Source organism: Pseudorca crassidens, chromosome 3, assembly GCF_039906515.1.
Source record: "Pseudorca crassidens isolate mPseCra1 chromosome 3, mPseCra1.hap1, whole genome shotgun sequence".
Classification (NCBI taxonomy): domain Eukaryota; kingdom Metazoa; phylum Chordata; class Mammalia; order Artiodactyla; family Delphinidae; genus Pseudorca; species Pseudorca crassidens.
Genome location: NC_090298.1, coordinates 136,266,142 through 136,276,820, shown reverse-complemented (window position 1 = coordinate 136,276,820; position 10,679 = coordinate 136,266,142).

Genomic DNA, 10,679 nt, shown 5'->3' with positions numbered 1-10,679 from the left:
CAGGTTTTATGTGAACATAAGTTTTATTCGTCTGAGGTAAATGCTCGGGAGAGCAATGGCTGGGTCATATGGTAGCTGCATGTTTAGTCTTGTAAGAAAATGCCAAACTGTTTTCCGGAGTGGCTGCACTGTTTTACATTCCCACCAGCAATGTACAAGAGATCTAGTTTCTCCACATTCTCACCAGTATTTGGGGTTGTCACTGTCTTTTTATTTTAGTTGTTCTTATAAGCATGCAGTGGTATCTCATTGTGGCTTTAATTTGCATCTCCCTAATGGCTAATAATGTTGAACATTAATGGATTTTATTGCCTCTTTGGTGAAATGTCTATTCATCTTTTGCCCATTTTCTAACTGAATTTTTTAACATTGAGTTTTGAATGTTCTTTATATATTGTAGGTATGGTTTCTTTTGTCAGATGCTGGTTTGCAAATATTCTCCCAGTCTGTAGTTTGTCTTTTCATCCTCCTCACCTGGGCTTTTTCAGAGCAAAACTTTAATTTAGTATTTCCTTTTATGGTCATGCTTTTGGAGTTATGCCTAAACTCTTTGCCTAAGCCAAGATTCTGAAGATTTCTTCTATTTTTTAAATAAAAGTTTTATAGTTTTACAGTTTACCTTTAAGTCCATGATCCATTTTGAGTTTTTATATAAAGTGTGAGGTTTAGGTTGAGGTTCATTTTTTTGTCTATGGACATCCAGTTGCTTCAGCACCGTTTGTTATAAAGGCTTCTTCCTCCATTGAACTGCTTTTGTACATATTTGAGTGCAGCTATTTCTGGATTCACTGTTCTGTTCATGTATGTGTCTAACCCTCTGCTGATACCACACTGCCTTGATTTCTGGAACTATATAGCAAGTCTTAACGTTGGATAGGGTGATTCTTCCACTTTGTTCTTCTTTTTCAAGACTGTTTTAGGTATTCTAAGGCCTGCACCTTTCCATATAAGTTTTAGAATAAGCTTGTGTGTGCCTACCAAAAAAAAAAAAAAACCTTACTGGGATTCTGATAAGAATTACATTAAACCTATAGACAAATTTGGAGAGAATTGGCATATTTGCTATGTTGGGTCTTCTAATCCGTGAATACAAAATGTGTATTTATTTAGGTTTTCTTTGACTCCTTAAAATCATCATTTTGTAATTTCAGCATAAAGATCCTGCACGTTTTGTCAAGTTTATAACTGAGTATTTCATTTTCTTTGGAGTGATTATGAACAATACTGTGTTTTACATTTCAGTTTCCACATGGTTGTTGTAAGTATATGGAAATGTGATTGACTTTTGTGTGTTGATCTTACACACAACCATACAGAGCTTACTTAGTGCTAGAAGGTTTGGCTTTTTTCTTTTGAAAGGTTCATTGGGATTTCCTACATACAATAGATAATTGTGTCATCTGCCAATAGAACTTCCAATACTATGTTGAAAAAGAGTGGTGAGAACAGACATCATTGTTCTCGAACATTAGGGGGAAAGCTTTCATCTTTCACCTTTAAGTATGATGTTAGGTGTAGGGGGGTTTTTTAGGTGTTATTTATCAGTAGGGAAAATTCTCCTCACTTCCTAGTTTGATGAGAGTTTTTTTCATAAGTGGATGGGTTTTTTCAAATGCTTTTTCTATATCAGTATAAGCATATGATTTCTCTTCTTTAGCCTGTTGATGTGATGGATTACATTGATGGATTTTCAACAGTTGACCAAGACTTACATATCTGGAATGAATCCCACTTGGCCATAGTATTTAATTCATTTTATACATTGCTAAGTTCATTTTGTTAATATTTTGTTGAGAATTTTTATTTCTAAGTTCATAAGTGATATTAGTCTGTAGTTCTCTCCAGCTCTGTCTCTATCTCTGCCTCCCTGTCTCTCTCTATCTCTATCTCTCTTTGGTACTGTCTTTGCCTGTTTTGGGTATCACACAGGGTAATACTAACTTCCTAACATCAGTTGGGATCTATTCCCATCTCTTCTATTTCCTAGAAGAAATTGTATAAAATTGGTGTAATTTCTTCTGGTCATGGGGATTTCTTTGGGGGGGTGCTTTTTATTTACACCAATTTTTGAAATGGTTATAGGACTATTCAGGTAGCTTATTTCATCTTGGTTGAGTCTTGGTAGTTTATAGTTTGTGAGGAATTGATTCATCTCTTCTAAGTTGTTGGATTTATAAGTATAAAGTTGTTCATAGCTTGCTTTATTATCTTTGTAATGTCCCAGGGTCTGTAGTGATGTCCCCTGTTTCATCCTGATTTTGGTGATTTGTGTCTTCTCTCTTTTTACATTCTTCAGTCCTGCAAGAGTTTATAAACAATTTTAAAGACTAGCTTTTAAAAATTGATTCCTCTATTGTTTTCTGTTTTTTATTTCTTACTTCTTGCTTTGGTTTTATTTTGCTTCTCTTTCTAGTCTCTTGAGACAGGAACTTAGAATATTGACTTGAGACCTGTCCCCTTTTCTAATGTAGGCATTCAGTGTTATAAATTTTCCTCTCAGCACTGTTTAGCTGCATCCCACATATTGTGACATGTCGCACTTTCATTTTAATTTCCAAATATGTACACAACAAACAACAGAGCCTCAAAATCCATGAATTGAAAACTGATAGAGCTGAAAGGAGATGTAGACAAATCCACAATTATAGTTGGAGACGTCAACACCCCTGTCAGCAATTGATAGAACTACTAGACAGAAAATTAGCAAAGACATTTAAGAACTCAACAACCCATTGACCAAGAGAGTTTGATAGACGCCACCCAAAGTACATTCTTTACAAACACCCATGGAACATTTGCCAAGATGGACCATACCTCATGGTGTGAAATAAACCCCAACAAGTTGAAAAGAATTGTAATCATACAGGGTGTGTTCTCTGACCACAGTGGCATTAAACTAGAAATCAGTGCCACAAAAGACATCTGGAAATCCTCTAAACACTCTGAAACTAGACAACACACTTCTAAATAATCTATGGGTCAAAGAGAGTCTCAATGGAAATCTTTAAATATGTTTTTCAAATTTAAAATTTTTAATTAAAGCAGAAATAATCTACCCCCTATTTGGAGAAAAGATTTCATTTCTATAATCTACTCCAAACCAACTTTCTGAATGGTCTCTTTTCCTCCCTTGGTTTATCCACAGCTAACAGGGACAGTGCCACTCCAGAGACACTCTCACATCTGTAGGGCGGGCAGAGAAAAGGGGAAGGCACTGAGACTGAGACACCATTCCACCTGGACCACAGGTTGGGACTCGGTGGAAGGGGAGCTATTTGCACTTAGGGGTTATACTGGAGTATGCCAGGTGCAGGGCCAGTGTCCCATTTTTGAAGTCCCATCCTCATGGCTGGGACTCCCGCCCAGCCTGCAGTCTCCCTGTTGGGGCTAGGGAGCACGAATCCTGCATCCAGGCTTTTCCTGGCCCCTTGCACCCATGCATTCCTACCCCCCCAGGGAACAGCCTCACTCTCCCATCCAGGCCTGGGTGGAGTTCTGACGCCAAGACCATCATATTCAGTCAGGTGCCCAGATAAGATGCCCTGAAAAGTGTTCCTGTTCCATGGGGCTCACTGGCCTCCCCGGTGGTTAGCATGTTCCCCAGTGCCTGGCCCCAGAATTAGGAGCTCACCCCAACAATTTCAGGTTCCTCTGAGGCCGCAGGGATGACTGTTAGGCTCAGCAACAGGTTCCAGACTCTGCTAGCTGCCACTTCATCTCTTGGAGCCCTGACTGCCAAATATCACCATTTGCCAGGTTGGACCTGCATTTCCCATGGCTTCTTCCTGAAGATTCAGGCAGCCTGGACACCCCAGGAACATTTTGTGTGGGATTTGGAACGAGTAAGTGGAGGAGAGCTATGTGCTTTTGTGCCCAAGGGGTGGATGCCAGGCCTGGGTGCTCCCCTGTGGTCAGTGAGGCCCTCCAGCTCATGCTGGACCTCCTGGATTGGCCAGGGTGTGCTTACCACAGTACAAAGGGCAATAGCACATCCTGCTAAGACACCTCCATCTGTCTCCATTCCCTCCTGGATTTCCAAATGAACAGCTTCATAGAGACTGTGTAACCATCTCCAAAACTGCATGAGGTCAAATCTTTGTCATGAATATGAACGCATCTCTGAACAGTTTACGTCTGTGCTCAGACCCTACAGTTTGATGACAAAGACTTCCTGAGATGCCAGTTAACTTGGTGGCTGGTAAAGGTGCTATTTCAGTGTCAGTGAGGGAGGCTGCTGGTGTCATAGTAGGGCTGCCAGGGAACAGCAGTCATCCTTGAGAGTCCAGGCCCAGAAGCTGGTCCCACCCTGTCTGTGTCCCTCCCAAATGCCAGGGCCAGCCCTAAGCCCAGTGTGAGGATGGAAGAAAGCATAAATGTCCAGCAGGGTTGAAAACTGATTTAACAAGAACTAATGAACTATTTGAAAAAGAAAAAGAAAGTCACACCCTAGCTTTGCCATAAACAATTTTCAGAGGGATCAGAGACTTTAAAATAATGAAAATATAGGACACCTTTCCATTGAAGGGTTAGAATGATTTTTGTAAGCATAAGTAGAAAACATTGGTAAAATGACGCACCTTTTTAGGCCACCTGGCAATATATCTGAAAAGTTTTAACACTGTCAAAACTTTGACCCAGTCTCTGGGCTTTTATGCTAGAAAAGGAACAGAGATTCACAAACATTCTGGGAGGGGATAGGGATCAAAGCATCATTTTTAATAGTACAAAATTACAAACATTATAAATGTCTTCCAGAGGAGATCTGTTTCCAGGAATGTTTAACTGCTTAAAGATACAAGAAAATTTCTGCTTAAAGATGGCTGTTGGGGCTTCCCTGGTGGCGCAGTGGTTGAGAGGCCACCTGCCGATGCAGGTCACATGGGTTCGTGCCCCGGTCCAGGAAGATCCCACATGCCGTGGAGCGGCTGGGCCCGTGAGCCATGGCCGCTGAGCCTGCGCGTCTGGAGCCTATGCTCCGCAACAGGAGAGGCCACAACAGTGAGAGGCCCGTGTACTGCAAAAAAAAAAAAAAAAAAAAAGTTGGCTGTTGGATGTTTTTTCAAAATGGCGGAGGAATAGGAGAATGTGGAGTTTATCTCTCTTCACAAATGCATCAGGAATATACCTACAGATGGAACAATTCACACAGAGCACTGGCTGAACACTAGCAGAAGACCGTGAACACCGGAAAGGACAGGAAAGATCCCTTCATAACCAGATAGGATGCAAGAAAGAGAAGGGGAAAAGAAGAAGAGAGGAAGGGGGGTGGGACCTGTGCCCCTGGTGGGGAGCTGAGGAAGAGGAGAGGTTTCCACATCTGGGGAAGCCCGCTCATCAACAGGGAAATCAGTTGGGACAGAAGGAGCATCTGAGGCTGTCAGAGGAGGGTGAAACAGCTGGTCTGTGGCAGACAGGACAGAGTGTGACCTACACAGATGGTTCATGCCACAGCCCTGTGGGGCCCAGACTGGGATGTGTGTCTGCCAGTGTATAAGGGCTGGGAGCTGGAATGTGGAGATTGGAGAGCAAAGCCGGGGAGAAGACTGTCATTGGCTGCGAGGAGACAGCCTTAGGGGACAGGAGGGAGGTAATCCAGAAATGGGAATGCTTATGGAGGAAATCCAGACTGCCACAGAACCAAGGTGACACTGTTGAGTGATGTGCAGGGGGTGGAGCCACCATTGCAGCCTCTCTCTTCCCACGTGCCAGCCTCTGCCCCCACCAGGCACTAAGAAAAGGCCCCTGCCAAGGCTGGCACACACGTGCCTGCCTCCAGGTGCTAGGAAAAGCCCCTTCCAGGGCTGGCCTTCTCATGCCTGTTGCTGGGCAATAGGAAAGGCCTCCACCAAGGCTGGCACACACGTTCTTGCTGCCAGGCACTAGGAAAAACCCCTACTAGGGCTGGCCTTCTCGCACATGCTCCTGGGTACTAGGAAATGTCCTGCAAAGGCTGGCGCACACAAGCCTGCTGCCAGGCACCAGGAGAAGCCCCTGCCAGGGCTGGCCTTCTTGTGCCTGCTGTCAGGCATTAGGTAAGGCTCCCGCCAGGGCTGATCCTCTCACAACAGATGCCGAGTGCTAGGAAAGGCTCCCACCAGGGCTGGATCTCTCACACCCGTAGCTACCGGTTTCCCCGCAGACCTCCTCACCATCCAGATGGATCTCTCGCAGCCGCCAATCCCCCACCCACCAACGCACCTGTTGCCACTGGGGCTCCCATGACCCCAGAAGTCATGCCACCTCTGTGTCCTGTCCTCACCAGGGCAGACCGACACACAGAGGTGGGGCTAAAACCACAGCTGAGCTCCACGGGCGGAGCAGCTAAGGAAGAGGAACGAAAATCTTTCTCTGCAGCTGCACAAGCCATGGATTAAATTCCCACGATCAGCTTGGTAAACCCTGCATTTATGGAATATCTGAATGGACAACCAGTGTTCCCACAACAGAGACTGGTCTATGGGGGTAAGTACATGTGAGAGTTGGGCCAGGTCACAGTCTGAGCTGCCCCCACAGTGCCCACAGTGGGTCCAGAGACCTACCTAGAGGTATTAGAGGGCCTCCTGGGGAGGCGGAGGTTGGCCGTGACTCATGGTGGGGGAAAGGACACTGACAGCTGAGACCCCAGGAAAATATTATTATTACTAATATTTTTAATCTGTTGTTCTGTTCTTATTTATTATTATTTTATTTTTTAATTAAAAAATTTTAATGGTCTTAATTTTTTATTGTTATTTTTTATTTTTCTATTTTTACTTTTTCATTGTTCTGTGTTTTTTCCTTGTTATGTTTTGTTTTTAATTTTTTTAATCATTTTTGTGCATCTGTTTTATCTTTTCTTTGCTTTTTTTTGTTTGCATTCTGCTTCTGTTTTGTTTCTTGTTTTTTGTTAGTTTTGGTTTAAATTGTTTGATTTTATTTTGGCATTCTTTTCTTTGTTTGGTTGTTCTCTGGTTCTTTGTTTTTGTTTCTTTTGTACGTGTGTGTTTCTTTGTTAGTTTTTGTTTGTTTTTGCTTTTACCATTTGTCTTGGGTTTTATTTGTCTGTCCATTTGGTTTCTTTTTTTCTTTTTTTTTTTAACTGTTGTTACTGTTTTTTGTCTTTGTCTTTGCTATTTGTCTTGGGTTTCATTTGTCTGTTTGTTTTCTTCCCCTTCCCTTTTTTTTTTGCCACACCATATGGCTTGCAGGGTCTTGGCTCCCCAGCGGGTGGTTGGGCCTGAGGCTCTGGGATGGGAGTGCAGAGTCCAGGATGCTGGATCGCCAGAGAATTCCCAGCCCCGGGAAATATTAATCAGCAAGAGCTTCCAAGGAAGTCTCCATCCAACTGGCCCCACCCAACTGCCTGCAGGCTCCAGTGCTGGAAGCCTCACACCAAACAACAAGCACAACAGGAACACAAACCCACCCATCAGCAGACAGGCTGCCTAAAGTCATACTAAGCTCACAGACACCTCAAAACATATCACTCAACGTGCCCCTGCCCATCAGAAGGACAAGATCCAGCTCCACCCACAAGAGCACAGGTACCAGTCCCTCCCAGCAGGAAACCTACACAAGCCACTGGACCAAGCTCATCCACCAGGGGCAGACACCAGAAACAAGAAGAACAATGACCCTGCAGGCTGTGGAAAGGAGAACTCAAACACACTAAGTTGGACAAAATGAGAAGACAGAGAAATATGTTGCAGGTGAAGGAGCAAGATAAAAACCCACAAGACCAAATAAATGAAGAGGAAATAGGCAATCCACCTGAAAAAGAATTCACAGTAATGATAGTAAAGATGATCCAAAATCTTGGAAATAGATTGGAGGCATGGATCGAGAAAATACAAGAAATGTTTAACAAGGACCTAGAAGAAATAAAGAACAAACAAACAGTGATGAACAACAAAATAACTGAAATGAAAAATACACTAGAAGGAATCAATGCCAGAATAACTCAGGCAAAAGAATGGATAAGTGAGCTGGAAGATAGAATGGTGGAAATAACAGTCACAGAGCAGAATAAAGAAAAAAGAATGAAAAGAAATGAAGGCAGTCTCAGAGACCTCGGGGACAAAGTTAAATGCACCAACATTCGAATTATAGGGGTCCCAGAAAGAGAAGAGAAAAAGAAAAGGTCTGAGAAAATATTTGAAGAGATTATAGTTGAAAAGCTCCCTAATATGGGAAAGGAAATAGCCACCCAAGTCCAGGAAGCACAGAGAGTCCCATACAGGATAAACCCAAGGAGAAACACACCAAGACACGTATTAATCAAACTAACAAATTAAATACAAATAAAAAATATTGAAATATTGAAAGCAGCAAGGGAAAAGCAACAAATAATATACAAGGGAATCCCCATGAGGTTATCAGCTGATTTTTCAGCAGAAATTCTGCAGGCCAGAAGGGAGTGACAGGTTATATTTAAAGTGATGAAAGGGAAAAACCTACAGCAAAGATTACTCTACCCAGCAAGGCCCTCATTGAGATTCAACGGAGAAATCAAAAGCTTTAGAGACAAGCAAAAGCTAAGCAAATTCAGCACCACTAAACCAGCTTTACAACAAATGCTAAAGGAACTTCTTTAGGCAGGAAACACAAGAGAAGAAAAAAGACCTACAGAAACAAAACCAAAATAATTAAGAAGATGGTAATAGGAATATACATATTGATAATTACCTTGAATGTAAATGATTTAAGTGCTCTAACCAAAAGACACAGACTGGGGGCATCCCTGGTGGTGCAGGGGTTGAGAATCTGCCTGCCAATGCAGGGGACACAGGTTCGAGGCCTGGTCTGGGAAAATCCCACATGCCATGGAAAACTAGGCCCGTGAGCCACAACTACTGAGCCTGCGCGTCTGGAGCTTTTGCACCACAACAAGAGAGGCCGCAACAGTGAGAGGCCTGTGCACCACGATGAAGAGTGGCCCCCACTCACCGCAACTAGAGAAAGCCCACACACAGAAACGAACACCCAACACAGCCATAAATAAATAAATAAATAAATAAATAAATAAATAAATAAAAGACACAGACTGGCTGAATGGATACAAATACAAGACCCATATATATGCTGTCTACAAGAGACCCACTTCAGACCTAGGGACAAATACAGACTGAAATTGAGGGGATGGAAAAAGATATTCCATGCAAAGGGAAATCAAAAGAAAACTGGAGTAACAATACTCATTTCAGACAAAATAGACTTTAAAATAAAGACTTCAAAGAGACAAGGAAGGTCACTACATAATGATCAAGGGATCAATCCAAGAAGAAGATATAACAGTTGTAAATACATATGCACCAAACATAGGAGCACCTCAAGACATAAGGCAAATGCTAACAGCCATCAAAGGGAAAATCGACAGTAACACAATAACAGTGGGGGACTTTAACATCCCACTTATACCAACAGAGAGATCATCCAGACAGAAAATAAATTAGGAAACCCAAGCCTTAAGTGACACATTAGAACAGATAGACTTAACTGATATTTATGGGACATTCCATCCAAAAGCAGCAGAATACACTTTCTTCTCAAGTACACATGGAACATTCTCCAGGATAGGTCACATCTTTGGTCACAAATCAAGCCTCAGGAAATTTAAAAAAATTGAAATCGTATCAAGTATCTTTTCCATCCACAATGCTATGAGATTAGAAATCAATTACAGGAAAAAAAAACCCCTGAAAAACGTAAACACATGCAGACTAAACAATATGCTACTAAGTAACAAAGAAATCACTGAAGAAATCAAAGAGGAAATCAATAAATACCTATAAACAATTGACAACAAAAACACGATGACCCAAAACCTATGGGTTGCAGCAAAATAAGTTCTAAGAGGGAAGTTTATAGCAATACAATCCTACCTCAAGAAATAAGAAAAATCTCAAATAAACATCCTTACCTTACACATAAAACAACTAGAGAAAGAAGAACCAAAAAACCCCCAAAGTTAGCAGAAGGAAAGAAATCATAAAAATCAGAGCAGAAATAAATGAAATAGAGATGAAGAAAACAATAGCAAAGATCAATAAAACTAAGAGCTGGTTCTTTGAGAAGATAACCAAAATTGATAAACCTTTAGCCAGACTCATCAAGAAAAAAAGGGAGATGACTCAAATCAATAAAATTAGAAATGATAGAGGAGAAGTTAAAACAGACACCACAGAAATACAAAGGATCATAAGAGACTACTACAAGCAACTATATGCCAATAAATGGATAACCTGGATGAAATGGACAAATTCTTAGAAAAGTACAACCTTCCAAGACTGGACCGGGAGAGAATAGAAAATATGAGCAGACCAATCACAAGTAATGAAACTGAAACTGTGATTAAAAATCTTCCAATAAACAAAAGTCCAGGACCAGATGGCTTCACAGACAAATTCTATCAAACATTTACAGAAGAGTTAACACCTATCCATCTCAAACTCTTCCAAAAAATTGCAGAGGGAGGAACACTTCCAACTCATTCTACGAGGCCACCATTACACTGATGCCAAACCCAAAATATCACAAAAAAAGAAAATTACAGGCCAACATCACTGATGAATATAGATGCAAAAATCCTCAACAAAATACTAGCAAACCAAATCCAAAAGCACATTAAAAGCATGATACACCATGATCAAGTGGGATTATCCCCGGGATGCAAGGATTCTTCAGTATATGCAAATCAATCA